Consider the following 18,269-nt stretch of genomic DNA (forward strand, 5'->3'; position numbering starts at 1 on the left):
GTTATCTTGTGCTTCTCCTGGATTCCACCTCCCATCGTTGGTTGCGTCATCCTAACTTTTATTGGAAGTGAAAAAAAAAAAAGGTCTAAAAGTATGGCTAATCCTTTAAACAACTTTAGAATACTTTCAAAAATAGTTTCAGAGAAGGCACAATGGAAATGCTGAGGTCTGGCTCAAACCTTAACTTAGAGCTAGTGATTTTTTTTTTTTTTGTGGTAAGCCATCTTATTTCTTATTTGGAAGGTAGAATTTAAGTGATAAGTTAACATGATACAGTATCGTCATCCTGCCTAACAATCAAATGGTGCTTTAGAATACAGGAAGCCAGACCAAAATTGCTACTTTAAAAGCTCCCTGCAGTTTGTGCTTGTAACTTCCAGGGCGAGGACAGAATTTATCATTGGGACACCTGAGCTTTTGTGTATGGGGGAAAAAATACCACTTTAATGCATCTCTTGGTTATTCAGAGGCAAGGCCCAGATCCTATTATGCATAAAAATGTAAAATGCTGTCTTCTTTGGAGCACAGCTGTGTCTCTGAAGGATTATTATGTTGTTAATAGACTTTTCTCCTCCTTTTGCTTCCTTTAAAGGGAGTGAGTTATGGGCCCAGGAATTTGTGGGAGAGAGCAGGAGAGGGAAGTCTCTAATCTGAGGAGAAAGGGGCTTTCATCCTCAACAGCAGGGGCATGCTGAGTGGATAAACAAGAAGTGAGGTCAGTATGAGACTCCTAGGAATGGGTGTGACCTGTGGGCTCTAGAAAAAAGAAGTCTCGGGGCGTCCCCGGTGGCGCAGTGGTTAAGAATTCGCCTGCCAATGCAGGGGACAAGGCTTCGAGCCCTGGTCTGGGAAGATCCCACATGCCGCGGAGCAACTAAGCCCGTGCGCCACAACTACTGAGCCTGCGTTCTAGAGCCCGCGAGCCATAACTACTGAGCCCGTGTGCCACAACTACTGAAGCCCGCGCACCTAGAGCCCGTGCTCTGCAACAAGAGAAGCCACCGCAATGAGAAGCCCGCACACGGCAACAAAGAGTAGCCCCGGCTCACCACAACTAGAGAAAGCCCGCACGCAGCAACGAAGACCCAACGCGGCCAAAAATAAAATAAATTAATTAAAAAAAAAAAGAAGTCTCAGAACAGGTTTTTTAAAAAAAATGTTGTTTACTTATTTATGTCTGTGTTCGGTCTTGCTGTGCATGGGCTTTCTCTAGTTGCGGCGAGTAGGGGCTTCTCTTTGTTGCAGTGCGCAGGCTTCTCATTGTGGTGGCTTATCTTGTTGCGGAGCACGGGCTCTAGGTGCGCGGGCTTCAGTAGTTGTGGCACACGGGTTCAGTAGTTGTGGCTCACGGGCTCTAGAGTGCCAATTCAGTAGTTGTGGCGCACGGGCTTAGTTGCTCCGTGGCATGTGAGATCTTCCTGGACCAGGGCTCGAACCCGTGTCCCCTGCATTGGCAGGCAGATTCTTAACCACTGCGCCACCAGGGGAGTCCCCTCAGAACAGGTTTTAAAGCTTTCAGATTTGTGTAGCAATTCCCCTTTGACCACATGAAGAAGTGGTGTGCACCATCCAGAAGCTATCTTTGAAGGGAGAGGGGACATATATTTATTGTTTTCTTTCTTCCTTCATGGTGGCTGGATATGGAACAGTCATCTTTTACAATGAAGTGACCAATAGTAGAGCAACAAGATAGAAGGAGTCTGGGCCCCTGATACCATGAAACTGTTGTACCAGCCTAACTGCCTTTGTCTAGACTTTTACATGAAGGGTAAAGACATTTTTACTTTTTTAGCTGCTTCTGTACGTGAACTTAATCCTGATAAATATAGGAATGTACTCTGAATTCACTTAAAATGAAAATATTTTGTCTTAATTGGTAAGTATATTTCCAAACCAGGGAATATATAGGAAAAAAGTAAGGATTGTATCAGTTATCTGTCACTACTATAATGCTGTGTAACAACCACAACATATCAATACCACAGCACCACTTTCTTCCATGTGTCCCTCATCCTCCAACAAGCTAGCCCAGGCATAGTATCATGATGATGGTAGACATACAAGAGAACAAGTACTTTTCCAAGCCTCTACTTGTCTCATGGTTGTTAACACTCCATTGTCCAAAGCAAGGCATGTGCCTGGACTCAGAATCAAGGGGAAGGAAAAGATATTCTGTCTCTTGCTGCGAGAAGCTGCAAAGTCACTTGACAAAAGGCATGGATACAGAAATGAGTAAAGAATTGGGACCAGTAATGCAATCAGTCTAACCTTAGTATTAATGTTTAGTACCAGTGATTTCTCTATATTTGGTATTTAATGTATTTGTGATATTGAGGAGAATTGGGCATGTTAGGGAATGTGACAGACTTAGATTGTGATTCCAATTTCAAATGTATAATTTTGTCATTAATTTTAAGCTTTTGATTCATAGTCAAAAGGTGTAAGATTACTTAAGTAAGCAATATTGAAGGTCTAGAGAACTTGAGGCTCATTATATTTTTAAATTGAATTTTTAGATTTTTCTAGGATTTGATACTTATTAAAATACTTCATTTAGTGCTATTCTTAGATGTTAGCTCTCTTGAAAGGCTTTTCCTGACCAGGCTATTAAAAAATGATGACGGTATCTCCTTACCTTGTCGTTTTTAGTGCACTTATGACTATCTGGCATTATATTATATATTTTAAAGTTACTAGTTTTACCCCTAAAGTATACTTTCCATAAAGGTAATAATTTTGTGTTGCTTCCTGCTGTATCCAGAACACCTTAAAAGTGCTTGGCATATAGAATGTGTTCAGAAAATTTGCTGACTGACTGAATGAATGAAGCTTTTACTTTTAGGTCATGCATTGGAAATGCTTAAAAAGGAATTTGAATATAATACATTAATGAATGTAATTTAAATCTTGTAAGTGAATTAACTGATTATAAACAGGACTGATTGTTTGAGGAGTTCAGCCTATTCAATTTGAATTGACTAAATATTAACCAAATATTTACTAGTCAGCGACTTAAAATTTACTACGTTTATAAATAGGATAATAGGATTTTCAAATTGATCTCGAACATGTAAAGGAAGGCTAGGTTGCTCAATGTGACTTTAGTAATTTGAATATTAATTAAAAAAATTTAAGATAACAGTAACTGGTCTTTTCTGAACATAAAATCTTCCCTGGGACATAAAGGGCCTCACATTGTCTCCACAGAGTCTTTATAATGCACATGTGGGGAAGCATGAAACAGTAAACATATGATTCCCAGAGAAGGAAGGAGTAAGGAGACGTTTACTGGTACTGCTGTGACTGGGGGGAATGATGATGGTGTAACACAGGAAGTGTAGAGGTTGAGGAAAAATGGAGGAGGTAGCGGGCTCTATTTTAAAGAGATGATGGATAAACCTTTCCATGTCTTCAAAACTGAAATTGACTGTCTCTCTGAAAACCTGAAGATCGGGAAGACATTAGATTTATGGAGGAAAAAGTAGAGAATATCTAGGAAAAAACATGGTGACATTCCTGCTATAAATCCACTGAAAAGTGGAGCATGTAAGTAATTGTCAAAGGCTTCATAATGAAAGCACCCACTGGGAGTGCTGGAATAGCAGCAGTGGCAGTCACAGAGTCTGTGGTTTCCATCACAACAGAATTGCCTGTCTCTGGATTTAGTTATCCACCACTTTGGTTATACTGCCACATATCAAAGTACCTCAAAAGCTAGTGGCTTAAAACAACCATTTTATTTTTTTTAAACTTTTAATTTTACATTGGAGTATAGTTGATTAACAATGTTGTGTTAGCTTCAGGTGTACAGCAAAGTGATTCAGTTATGCATACACATGTATCTATAACAACCATTTTATTTTGCTTATTGTTTTGTGGGACAGGAATTTGGGAAGGGCTCAGCAGGGTAATTGTCTCTGGTTCAGGTGGTGTGAGGTGGACTAGCTGGGATTGGAAGATTGGCTTTCAAGAAGGAATTTTTTTACTCACATGTCTAGTATCTTAGTGGTTTTTGGCCTCTCACTTTCCATATGTTGTATGATTCTTCAAGGCCCCTTCATATAGCTTGAGATTCTCACAGCATGGTGGTCTCAGGGTAGTTGCTCTTCTTACAGGGTGGCCGACTTCTAAGTGGCAGGAACTGGAGCTTTCTGGCCAGTTAAGGCCTACAAGTGGAACCGGAATAGCATTCTTTCCACTGAGTCTATTGGTCAAAGCAGTCACAGGGCCTGCCCAGATTCAAAGGGGTGGAGATACAGACTCCACCTTTTAGTGGGTCAGTGTCAATATCACATTGTAGAAGAGCATGTGGAAAAGATGTCAGTGAACATGGCAGAGAAAGGACCTCTGAAAATCTCCTCCAGAAAAGCAATGAGAACCCTGGCAAAAATTGTCAGAATCAACTTTTTCAGGACTCCGGCAATTAACTAAAGGCTTGCAACAATCCAGGGAGGGTTTATTCAAGAACAATGCCTGAATCTCAGTAAGAACAGTGGGCTTTGTGGTATTTTAATTCTCCATATTCCTACTCCCTTCTCTTCAGCTCCATAGTAGCCTTGAAAACCAATAGATGATAATCAGAGTGAAAAGCAGTATCCTGGCAGCCACCAGAAGGGGTAGAACAGAGTTGGAGCACTTACAAAGTTACATTCCCAGCGAATTATCATTATTTGACCTGTGTGGTAGTTGCCTAGAAGACTCCACTCTCCAGGCTGTCTTTATTTGACCTCACTTGACTTGGAGCTTGCTCAGTGTGCAAAGCTTTTTCTGCAGAGCATTTGCTAAAAAAAAAAAAAAAAAAAAAAAAAATCAGAGACAGTTGTTGAACTTTGTGGCTACCTGACATGGTAGACAACAATTTGGGGCAAACAATAGGCTAACCAAATAACTTAAATGGAAAAACTGGGGCATGAGATGTCCATAGGGGACTTTTCTAAAATTCTGAATATGTCAGAATTTTTCAGGCCATACACATATATAGGGCTGTGTACACGCTCAGGAAAAACCTGAGAAAACTCTATGCTCTTATGTCTGACTAATCTTAAGTCACTGTGCAAACAGGAAATAAAGGCTAAGGTAAAGTTGTAAACTGTCTGGCTGAGTATTGAAGGCATGCCTGACATGTGCACAGAGCCCCTCAACAAGGATTAGGAGACATATTGGTTTTAGGCATTTAAGGAAATTTCTGTCCAATCATTACCTGAACACTAAGCTAACAAAGCAGAGACTTTAGTGGCAACATATGACAAAGAATTCAGACTTCACAGAGTTAAGTTCACAAAAGTAACCAAACAACAAATTTTAAGGAAGGGGAGAAATTAATTTCTGGGGTTGCCACATTATATTATTTAAAATTTCCAGTTTTTCAAAAAAGTTATGAGGCATGCAAAGGAAGAAGAAAGTATGGCCCATCCACAGGGGAAAAATATGTAGTAATTAGAAACTATCTCTGAGGAAGCCCAGACGTTGGAGTTATTAGACAAACACTTGTAATAAGCTATTTTAAATACATTCAAGGAACTAAAGGAAACCATATCTGAAGAAGTAAGGGAAAGTATGAGAACAGTGTCTCACCAAAAAGAAGAAGCATCAATAAAGAGAGAAATTGTTAGAAAGAATCGAATAGAAATTCTCAAGTTGAAAAAGACAATAACAAATGAAAAATTCAGTAGAGGAGCTCAACAGTAGATTTGAGCAGGCAGAAGAAAGAATCAGTGGATTTGAAAATAGGTCAATTGAGATTATTCAGTCTGAGGAGCAAAAACAAACAAAAAACAATAGAAAAATAAACAGAGCCTAAGAGACCTGTGGGACACCACCAAGCATACCAACATAATCATAACAGGAAACCTGAGAGGATTTGTCAGTACCAGACCTACCCAACAAGATGCATTAAAGGGAGTCCTTCAGACTGAAATAAAAGGACACTAGTAAGTTTCCCAAATCCACACGAAAAAATAAAGAGCACCAGTAGGACTTCTCTGGTGGTCCACTGGTTAAGACTCGTACTCCCAATGCAGGGGGCCTGGGTTCGATTCCTGGTCAGGGAACTAGATCCCACATGCTGCAACTAAGATTTGCATGCTGCAACTGAAGAGCCCGCAAGCCGCAACTGAAGATTCCCACATGCCGCAACTGAAGATTCCCGCATGCCGCAACTAAAGATCCTGTGTGCCACAACTAAGACCCGGCACAGCCGGAAAAAAAAAGCACCAGTAAATATATATATAGGTAAATATGTAAAAGACAACGTAAATGTATTTTTTGTTTGTAACTCTCTTTTACCATATCTGATTTGAAAGACAGTTGCATAAAGCAATAATTATAATTCTGTGTTGACAGGCAGACAATGTATAAAGCTGTAATTTGTATGACCATAACAAGACAAAGGATGAAGAATGGAATGGAGAAAAATTGGAGCAGTTATTTATTTATTTATTTACTTATAAAATATTGTTTATTTTTGGCTGCGTTGGGTCTTCGTTGCTGTGCGCGGGCTTTCTCTAGTTGTGGCGAGCGGGGGCTACTCTTTGTTGTGGTGTGCAGGCTTCTCATTGCAGTGGCTTCTCTTGTTGCAGCATGTGGGCTCAGCAGTTGTGGCTCGTGGGCTCTAGAACACAGCCTCAGCAGTTGTGGTGCATGGGCTTCGCTGCTCCACAGCACGTGGGATCTTCCCAGACCAGGGATTGAACCCGTGTCCCCTGCATTGGCAGGTGGATTCTTAACCACTGCGCCACCAGGGAAGTCCCTGGAGCAGTTTGTATACTATTGTAATTAAGTTGGTATTAATTTGAACTAGATTGTTTTAAGTTAAGATGATAATCGTCATCGCAAGGGCAACCACTAAGAAAATAACTCTGCAATATAGTAAAATAAATGATAAGGGAGTGAAATGGTACACTAAAAAATATCTTTTAACACAAAAAAGGCAGTGGTGGAGGAATAGAAGAACAAAAAGACATAAGACATGTGGAAAATACATAGTGAAATGGCAGGAATAAATCTTACCTTGTCAGTAAACACATTAAATGTAAATGGATTAAACATTCCAATTACAACACAGAAATTGGCAGAATGGACAAAAAAATGATCCAACTGTATGCTGGCTACAAGGGACATACTTTAAAGTCACAAATAGGTTGAAGGTTAAAGGATGGAGAAACCATGCAAACAGTAACCAAAAGAGAGCTGGGTCAACTATACTAATATCAGACAACATAGACTTTAAGACAAAATTGTAGCAACAGACAAACACATTTTACAGTGATAAATCTCAATCCACCAAGAAGATATAACAATTATAAACACATATATGCACCTAACAACAGAGCCCCAAGATACATGAAGCAAAAACTGACAGAAGAGCATATGTGTTAGAGGTATCATTGTGGCTATCTTTAGAAAACAATCTGCCACATCCACATATATTAAAAACTGGGAAAATTATACAACTTTTAGAATTCACATTATCTTGTTCCAATAACTCTCATTTAGATATATGTTGTGAAAATTAATGGGCTGATTACCCCTCAAATCTCAAGATCGTTTATTGAGCCCAAATTAGCATCTAAAGGCTGAGGCAATGGAGAGTGTATACAGTTCATATGACTTTAAAAAGAAAACACCCTTATGTCTAGGTTTTTTTTTTTTTTTAAGAAATTCACGTTCTTTTATTTATTTATTTATGACTGTGTTGAGTCTTCGTTTCTGTGTGAGGGCTTTCTCTAGTTGCGGCAAGTGGGGACCACTCTTCATCGCGGTGCGCGGGCCTCTCACCATCGCGGCCTCTCTTGTTGCGGAGCACAGGCTCCAGACGCGCAGGCTCAGCAATTGTGGCTCACGGGCCCAGTTGCTCCGTGGCATGTGGGATCTTCCCAGACCAGGGCTCGAACCCGTGTCCCCTGCATTGGCAGGCAGATTCTCAACCACTGCGCCACCAGGGAAGCCCCCCTTATGTCTAGGTTGGTCATCTCTTTTGTATCAGTCTGCCTTCCCCTGGAGGTCTGGATACCATGTATTGATAGCTAGGTATTGTGAGGGCTGTGGCTGATTGAGTATCCTCCAAATTATGGGGGGGCGTATTTTTATGGTCTTCCAGGAAGCTGAGGCTTCCTTCATTGGACATTTGGAATGCTGTTCCTTACCCAGCAGTGGAAATAGTCTATGTTGTACTAGTGAATTGTCCCCACAAGGGGACAGTATGTGTCAGTATGTACATTGATAGATGTGATAGGCAGATAGGTAGAAGTGGCCCCCAAGATTCCAGGTCTCAGTCTCCAGGACCTGTAAATATATTTGGATGTCACTCCTGTTGTTGTGTTATAAGACACAGTTGATCTTAAAAAGTTAGGTTATCAGATTGGGCCTAATCTAATCACATGAGCTATTAAAAGCAGAAAACTTTCTTCAGCTGGTGGTAGAATAGGACGGCAGGAGGGAGGTCAGAACATGAGAAAGATTTTTTTAAAAAATTATTTATTTATTTATTTTTTTTTTTAAATTTTTATTTATTATTTATTTATTATGTTTATTTTTGGCTGTGTTGGGTCTTCGTTTCTGTGTGAGGGCTTTCTCCAGTTGCGGCGAGTGGGGGCCACTCTTCATCGCGGTGCGCGGGCCTGTCACTATCGCGGCCTCTCTTGTTGCGGAGCAGAGGCTCCAGACGCTCAGGCTCAGTAGTTGTGGCTCACGGGCCCAGTTGCTCCGCGGCATGTGGGATCTTCCCAGACCAGGGCTCGAACCCGCGTTCCCTGCATTGGCAGGCAGACTCTCAACCACTGCGCCACCAGGGAAGCCCTAAAAAAATTATTGAAATACAGTTGATTTACAATGTTGTATTAATTTCTGCTGTATAGCACACTGATTCAGTTATATATATATGTATTATTTTTCATAATGTTTCCCATTATAGTTTATCATGGAGTATTAAATATAGTTCCCTGTGCTATACAGTAGGACCTTGTTGTTTATCCATTCTATATATAATAGTTTGCATCTGCTAATCCCAAACTCCCAATCCATCCCTCCCCCACCCCCTGTCCCCCTTGGCAGCCCCAAGTCTGTTCTCTATGTCTGTGAGTCTGTTTTTATTTCGTAGATAGGTTCATTTGTGTCATACTTTAGATTCCATGTATAAGTGATACCATATAATATTTGTCTTTCTGACTTACTTCACTTAATATGATGATCTCTAGGTCCATCCATGTTGCTGCAAATGGCATTATTTCATTCTTTTTTATGGCTGAGTAATATTCCATTGTATATATGTACCACATCTTCTTTATCCATTTATCTGTCGATGGACAGGTTGTTTCCATGTCTTGGCTATTGTGAATAGTGCTGCTATGAACACAGGGGTGCATGTATCTTTTTGAATTATAGTTTTCTCTGGATATATGCCCAGGAGTGGGATTGCTGGCTCATATGGCAACTCTATTTTTAGTTTTTTGAGGAAGAACATGAGAGATTTAGCACACTGTTCCTAGCCTTGAAGATGGAGGGGACCACTTGATAAGAAATGCAGGTGGCCTCCAGGAGCTGAGGGAGACCCTCAGCTGACAGCCAGAAAGGAAATGGGAACCTGAGTCCTACAACTTCAGGGGAATGGATTTTGCCAACAAAGTAAATGAATTTTAGTTTGAAGCAAATTCTCCCCAGAGTCTCTAGATAAGAGCCCAGCCTAGCCCACAACATGATCTCAGTCTTAATGAAACCCAGAGCAGAGAACCCATATGAGTCCACCCAGACCTCTGACTTACAGAGCTGTGAGGTAATAAATGGTGGTTGTTTTAAGCCTCTCAGTTTATGGTAATTTGTTAAACAGCCATAGAAAATGAATACAGTGGATTGAGTGCCTGTGTACTCCTGTTATTTCTCGTCATCCTCCCATGATCACATGAATGAGGTACACACTGGATGTTGGCTATAAAGCATTAGAAAGGTATCTGTGTGATGGGCATCACAAATTCAGGGATTTCCCCGACACAAATGGAAAATCTGTGGATTTAATGATTTTCACATATGTGATATGGGTTTGCTTTATTATTGTTTCAAAACATTGTCTTCCATTAAGGAAGGGAATTGGGTTATAATCCTGCCTGGGTTTTTCTACACAATATTTCTGACAAATGATTGGGTGAGTATGTCAGAAGGGCCTACCTAATCCGTGTGTACAATTTCCACTTCATTTTTAAAGCAGCAAGTGATGGTAAGGTATCTTTTACTGAGCCTGTAGAATTTAAAGGACTTGTTTAGGGAGACTTTTTTGTGCATATTTTTGGAGACTTCTTTGGAAGGTGAGTAGAGAAACTTATTTAGGGATATCCTTTATTGGGAAATTTTCCCTCATTGAAAATGTCCCTGTACCAATCACAGGTGATAAACATCACATTGTTGGTCATTCTGCAGCCACACCAAAGTCAAAATATTTCCGTTCTCAGGTGCTGCCTCTCACCAGTAGTAACAGCCTCACCTTGCATCTTGGCATGAATCAACCCATGGCTGGCTTTAAAGGCCGGCTTTCAGCAAACCCTTATTTGCCTTGAATTTTTCATTCTTTTATATTTCACCATTGTTCATAGGGTCAAAATGCCTTAAAGCTTTGGTTTGAATAGAAAAGGAATTTGAAGATCCATGGAGCTGAACTGGATCCTTAACCCACAAAATAAGAATTTTCCATCTGTGTCCATTCATTCTCAGTGTCTTTCTTTCCCCCTCCCTCTCTCCCTTTACCTCCTGTTTTTATTATTTTTAAATTAATTAATTAATGGCTGTGTTGGGTCTTCATTGCTGCGTGTGGGCTTTCTCTAGTTGCGGCGAGCGGGGGCTACTCTTCGTTGAGGTGCGTGGGCTTCTCATTGTGGTGGCTTCTCTTGTTGCGGAGCACGGGCTCTAGGCGCGCGGGCTCAGTAGTCGTGGCGCAGGGGCTCAGTTGCTCCGCGGCATGTGGCATCTTCCCAGACCAGGGCTTGAACCCGTGTCCCCTGCGCTGGCAGGCAGATTCCCAACCACTGCGCCACCAGGGAAGTCCCATGTGTATGTATTTTTAAGGAATAATTACTTGCTCAGAGTATTTTCGGAAGAGCTCTTTTATGTAGGAGGACTTTCAAATATCATTTGGTAACACATATTTGAATTACAGTTGACCCTTGGACAATGTGAGATTGAGCTTCCTTGCTCCATTTAACATGCAGATGTTTTTAACAGTAAATTCTGTAGTACTGCAGAGTCATGGTTGGTTGAATCAGCGGGTGCAGAGGAACCATGGTTACAGAGGGCAGGCAAGCTATGTGCAAATTAACCCCCATGTTACTCAAGGGTCAACTGTAGTGCATTTCAGGAACACTCAGCATGTAAAGCAGAGTAGATCTTCATTTACTTTTACCTTTCTGAAGTTTTCGTATATGCGTTCAGTCCTCAGAAGCTGTACTTGGAATTCTGTTTATAACCAGGAGATATGTAATGCTTTCCTAATTCAGACCATTGTGTTGCTTTTTTGGTGGCTCTAATAATTATTGAAATTACCTTTAATGTGTGATGTGTGTTCAGTTGGTTGTCATTTAGAATAGCTTACTCAATAATAGTTGTATTACAAAAGTTAGTAATTTAAATGTTCTAAATATTGGCTTTTGACCAAACAAAATAAGTACTTTTTCTGAGAGCTTTTTAGGCTATGAAAGTATAAAGACGTTTGGAAACATACCTTGGATTTGTGTGTTCACTGTCAGGTGAATTGAAGTTTTTGAATTGTTTAATTAGTGGTACATATGATGGATATTATCCATCCAACGTGTACTACTAATTTTACTTTTATAGCAGTTACCAAAATTGACTCTGAGGTAAAGAGCCTGAGTAGAACAATAACAGTGGAAAAACCTGAATAGGTCCAGATTGATCAGATCTTAGAGGATGAAAGAATTTCATAGGATAAAAACAAGTCATGGATCCATAAATGGAAAGAAAAATGGTTGTGATGAATTAAAAATTTAAAAGTTTGGAACATCAGTATACACCAAAGAAAAGTGGCATCTAAGTAAGAGGCCCAGTTCTCTTCTTACAAAATACCTGTTTAGATGTGAAAGTAAATACAAACTCCCAACCTTAGAACTTTTGGAAATAAAGAGAAAGGGAGAGATTTTAAAGTTATTTAGGAGATAGGATTTAGAGGATGTCAGGGTTCTCTAGAGAAACAGAACCAATATATATGAAGGGAAGTGGCAACAGGAATAGAGAGGGGTTTTGGATTCAAGACACGTTTAAAACATAGATTTGCAAGACCTAAGGACTGTTAGAATGTGCAGGTGCAAGTGGGTCAGAAGAATTAAGAATGACTTCAGGTTTCTGCTTTGGTGAATTCAATGCTACCAGCTAAGGTGGAGGGGGCAGTTGTGTCAGTCAGCTAATGTTTAATAACAAACCACTCCAAAACCCAGTGGCTTAAAACAATTATTTTAATTTTATTTTTATTTTTCCAAGAGGTAGATTGCACTCGCCTTTATTATTTATTTATTTATTTATTTATTTATTTATTTATTGGCTGTGTTGGGTCTTCGTCCCTGTGCGAGGGCCTCCTCTAGTTGCGGCGAGCGGGGGCCACTCTTCATCACGGTGCACGGGCCTCTCACCGTCGCGGCCTCTCTTGTTGCGGAGCACAAGCTCCAGATGCACAGGCTCAGTAGTTGTGGCTCACGGGCCCAGTTGCTCCGCGGCATGTGGGATCTTCCCAGACCAGGGCTCGAACCCGTGTCCCCTGCATTGGCAGGCAGACTCTCAACCACTGCGCCACCAGGTAAGCCCAAAACAATTATTTATTCCCCCACATCCTTCTGCACTTGATTGGGATTTACTGTTCTAAGCTGGGCTTCTCTGGACTTGGCTCCAAGTCGCAGATTGGGTCCAGTTTTTGTTTACCCAGCTCTCATCCTTCTAGGACCTATGGGCTCATCAAGGCATGTTCTTTTAATGGCAAGGGCAGAAATGCAAGAGCCCAAGTTCAGCCACGCAAGTACATGTCAAACCCCTGCTTGAGTTATATCTTTAAACATTCAATTGGTTAAAGTAAGCCACATAGATAAGTCCAAAGTCAAGGGGCAGGAAAGTATATGGTAGGAGGAGCTTCAGAGTCATGGCAAAGGGCATGGATACAGAGAGGGGTGAAGAATTCAGACTGATAATTTAATACCCTGATGGGTATGTGCTTGATGTATTTGAGGAGGACAAGACTGGAGGTTAGGAGACTATTGCTGTACTTCGGAGGCGACAGGAGTCCAGGGCAGTGGCAGTAGGAAAGGAGAGGGGATGGTGGATTTGAGAAGGGTTCAAAGAGTGGATATTGTTGTAACATCAAGGCCAGATTCAGGGGGAAGAGCCAAGGATGACACTAGGCTTCTAGCTTGCCTGACTGGGGCATCGGAGGAATGATGATGGGTTCAGCTTAGGAAACATCGAGTTTGAGGTTGGATGATCAGGTACTTTATCATCCAAACCAGGACACTTTTGAGAATGTGAAAGAGTACTATTAATAATTATGCCATAAGGGTCCTGTCCTGAGACTGACCTCAGGAAGACTGGTTGATAGTCACCCTATAGTGAATAATCAAGGTAAAGTTATTTAGCATCAAGTTGATACTTAAGTGCGAAACACAAGGGAGAGGTCTGATCTGGTGATAGAGACTTGGAAGTCATCAGCACCTAGTTCAAGATTTAAGAGCATGAGCCTGGTTGAAATAATCCAAAGGAGCATATGTACAGTGAAATGAGTAGAATGAGAAGAGGGTACAAGGTTGTAGTAGATAATGGGTGAGGAACTTGAGAAGAGAACAAATAAGAATTTGGCTTCAGCCAAAGAGGATAATTTAATGGATCAAATAATCATATCAGGACAGTCAGGGTGAGAGATGGCTTTGGGTGTGATTGAAACCACCAACTTGAACACTGTCATGTCTTTTTTTCCTCAGACTCTCTATATATGTTGGCTTTTTTCAGGCTGGGTGAGCCTGTGAGGCTAGAGCTGTGGTTTCAGGCAGCTCTAGGCTCATATATTCTTTTAGCTCCAAAACCAGAAAGAAAAGAGCTTTTCCTTGATAGCTCCAAATGCAAAATAATCGTGGAGGAAGAATCTGATTGGCCAGGTATAAGTCACATGCCCATGTTTGTACCAATCACTGTGGCCAGGCGCCACGATTGGCAGCTCCACCAGAACCACAAGAAAGGGGAGTCTTGTTATCAGAAGAATGAAGGAAGAGAAGGAAGATGCCCTGGGAGGAAAGAAACAACTGATGTCTTCCAAGGTAGAGATTAGAGAGTAGAGTCACAAAGGTCATGGGACCAGGAAGTCTTAAGAGAGAGGGATTAAATACAACTTCAAATGCAGTCAACAGTCACTACAGTCAATTATTACACCTGCAATAATATAAAGACTTAGTCCTATTGTATTTGACAATTGGGATTCATTAGGGCAGTTGCAGGAGAGCAGTGGGATGAAAGTCAGGTTACAGCAATTTAAGAAGTGACTGGGAGGTGGGTTGGACACAGAAATTGAGGACAAGCATTTCAATAAATTTAGTAAATGTGAAGAAGATACAAACTGGGCAGTAGATTGACCAACAGTGTATATATTTTAGACTTGTTTACAGGGTAAGGTTTAGGAATAAGTGAAATTGGAGATTTAAGATAAAGAAGAGCATGTTTGCTGGAACAAGGTCACGGAGGAGGGATGAGGGGAGGAGGGATGAGGGGATAAGGTCGAGGAAGAAGAGGTGAAGGTATTGGATTTGAAAAGGAGGAATGGTGGAAGCAACCTAAATGTCTATCAACAGATGAATGGATAAAGGAGATGGGAGATACACACACACACACACACACACACACACACACACACACACACACACACACACACACACAGGAATATTATTCAGCCATAAAAAAGAATGAAGCAATGCCATTTGCAGCAACATGAATGGACCTTGAGGTGATCATACTAAGTGAAGTGACTCAGACAGAGAAAGACAAATAGCATATGATATCACTTATATATGGAACCTAAAAAAGAAGATACATATGAACTTATTTACAGAATAGAAATAGACTCACAGACATAGAAAGCAAACTTACAGCTACCAAAGGGGAAAGGGGAGGAGGGATAAATTGGGAATTTGGGATTAACAGATACATACTACTATATACAAAATAAACAACAAGGACCTACTGTATAGCACAGGGAACTATATTCAATATCTTGTAATAACCTATAATGGAAAATAATCTGAAAAAGAATATATATTTATTTATAAAACTGAATCACTTTGCTGTATACCTGAAACATTGTAAATCAACTATACTTCAATTTAAAAAAATGTAACGAATAAACCTTTATTTAGTGATACTAGAAGTCTTAGAGGTCATTGCAGCAAAGTCTTATCAATAGCTAGAAATATTTTGTAGCATAGTGTAAAGAACACAGAATCTGTTTATCACAAATGCAGTATGAGATCCAGGGCAAATGAGTTTTCCTCTATCTGTGAAATTGGGGCTACAGTTTCTTCTTGTATACCTTACAGTGTGGTTATAAAAAAAAAAAATCAAAGAGGGAATGTAACAAAAACCTTTAAAAATAATAAATGAGATTATAATTTGTTGAGTAATAGGTTTTTATTGACATCACAAATATTCATTTGGCACCATAGCATGGATTATTTAGAAACTGTTGATTACACATTGGTCTCTTTCCAGTGAACTTGGAGGAATAGTATAAATTGGTTATACACTATATGAAAATTTGTTTAAAAATATCTAAATTCTTCATACTTTTAATTTATGTAACAGATTTTAAGACTGCGAAGACAAGGATTCAAACCATTTACTGTATTTGCAAAATTAGTGAGGTGAATGACTGGAATTATCTGCCAGCACCATCTGTATCTCTTTATCCTGGAAACGTATAACTAGACTGACATCTGTTAACTTGTTTTTGTCCTTATTGTTAGGAGATGACAGCCTTGAATTTTTTAAGTCCAGGGGAATTGCTCATGTCTTCTTAGTTGGAACTCACCTTTAGCCAGTGATTTCCTGACCAATAGGTATAAGGAAGGTCTTAGATTTTAAGTAAGTGAATTTATGATTACTTTCCCCCAAAGGAGTCTATGAATGGCTTAATACCTGTTTCCTACCTGGGGACTTGAGTTCAAGGTCAGGCTTTGGTAAGGACCCATTCACTCTTCTACACTGAATCCCAAGTTTGCAACCTGAACATTTGTATTTTTTGGAGTTTCTTGGGTATCACCATAGTGTGATTATGAGAGGAACAGGAGACAAATGCAGAATTTAGTCATTTATTGGTAGCCTGTTTCCAATGGGGAATCATGTTAAAAATGAACACACACACATTTTACCGATTCTCCTAAACCAACTCTGCTGGTTGAACTGTGTGGGAGAGAGAGAAAAATAGGAGTGTGTGGCATAATCTTGCAATTCCAAGTCAGGCTTGTTATTTAACATAAAAGCTCATTTTGAGACCCAGGAGAGGAAATTATATGACTGTAGCTAGAGAGCTTAGAGTTGCTGGTTTTTGCTTATGCTTAGTATAATTGGGGGCACTTTCCTGAAAAAATATGCTTAAATCAAGTCATTTTAAATGAAATAGAGAAGTTTATTGTTTTTTTAATTAATTAACTAATTAATTTTTTGGCTGCGATGGGTCCTCGTTGCTGCATGCGGGCTTTCTCTAGTTGCGGCGAGCGGGGGCTACTCTTCGTTGTGGTGCGCGGGCTTCTCATTGTGCTGGCTTCTCTTGTTGCAGAGCACAGGCTCTAGGTGTGTGGGCTTCAGTAGTTGTGGCACGCGGGCATAGTTGCTCCGCGGCATGTGAGATCTTCCTGGACCAAGGCTCGAACCCGTGTCCCCTGCATTGGCAGGTGGATTCTTAACCACTGCACCACCAGGGAAGCCCGAGAAGTTTATTGTTAAAGTAAACTGAGTGTGAAGCTTTTTATAAAGTATATATATAATCACTTAATTTGCATGCCCAAATGTTTTTTTTTTAAATAAATTTATTTATTTATTTTTAGCTGTGTTGGGTCTTCGTTGCTGTGCACAGGCTTTCTCTAGTTGCGGCGAGCAAGGGCTACTCTTTGTTGCGGTGCATGGGCTTCTCATTGTGGTGGCTTCTCTTGTTGCAGAGCACAGGCTCTAGGCACACGGGCTTCAGTAGTTGTGGCACGCAGGGTCAGTAGTTGTGGCTTGCGGACTCTAGCGCGCAGGCTCAGTAGTTGTGGCGCACGGGCTTAGTTGCTCCGTGGCATGTGAGATCTTCCCGGACCAGGGCTCGAACCCGTGTCCCCTGCATTGGCAGGCGGATTCGTAACCACTGCGCCACCAGGGAAGTCCCGCCCAAATGTTCATATATCAGGTTTTCTTAAATGATGATTTTCTTTTTCATTTAGATAAGTAATTTTAACTTAAGGTACATCTATTCTCATTTTTATTATTATATTTGAATTAAGAGGAATTTCTTTTATCTAAAAAATGGTCCATTTTGTAAGTTACAGTGAAATTGTGCTCATAAATTCCTTGTTTTTTAACTATAGATGCTCATTTTAGGACTATGTTGAAGGCAATTTACACTGAATTTATTCACAACCGGCTTTATGGCAATGTTGAATGTCCTCTTCTTTTTAAAGAATTGCAACATCTTAAAGGTTCAGTGCACTAAAACTTGCATTTTTTAAAGAAAATCAGCCAATTTAATTGTTCTGATACAACTTGTAAGTGATAGTTTTTTAAAAAAAATCAGCTTTATTGAAGCTTAATTTACATGCAATAAAATTCACCAATTTAAATTGTATAATTTGAAAGTTTTGACAAATGTATCTTTCATATTTTGCCTTTTCTAGAATTTCATATACATGGAATCATATTGTTATGTAATCTTTTGTGTCTGGCTTCTTTCACTTTGTATAATGCTTTTGAGATTTATCCATATTGTTACTTGTACAGTAGCTTTGTTCTCTTTTATTGCTGAGTAATATTCTTTTGTATAGATATATTACAATTTGTTTATCCCTTTACCAGTTGATGGACATTCGGATTGTTTCCAGTTTGGGGCTACTGTGAATAAAGCTGTTAGGATCATTTGGATACAGGTATTTCTGTGGACATATATCGATAATTTCATTTCTCTTAGAAAATAGCTGTTAGTGGGATTCTGTGTGTTTATGGTAACAGTAAGGTTTAACATTAAGAGAAACAGCCAAATTGTTTTCCACAGTGGCTCT

At 40.1% G+C, this 18,269-nt stretch overlaps 1 protein-coding gene across 17 annotated transcripts in view; it reads left to right on the plus strand.

Moving 5' to 3' along the window:
- SYTL5 (synaptotagmin like 5) overlaps positions 1–18,269 on the plus strand; it is a 288,224-nt gene that overhangs the window by 25,277 nt on the left and 244,678 nt on the right. The window contains exon 2 of one of the 17 annotated variants that reach the window (XM_082378141.1): positions 18,067–18,137. The exons of the other annotated variants lie outside the window; for them this stretch is intronic. The gene's annotated coding sequence lies outside the window, so the exon portion shown is untranslated. The remainder of the gene's footprint in view (positions 1–18,066; positions 18,138–18,269) is intronic. 17 annotated transcript variants of the gene reach the window in all.

The sequence above is a fragment of the Balaenoptera borealis genome (assembly GCF_965194805.1).
Source record: "Balaenoptera borealis genome assembly, chromosome: X".
Classification (NCBI taxonomy): domain Eukaryota; kingdom Metazoa; phylum Chordata; class Mammalia; order Artiodactyla; family Balaenopteridae; genus Balaenoptera; species Balaenoptera borealis.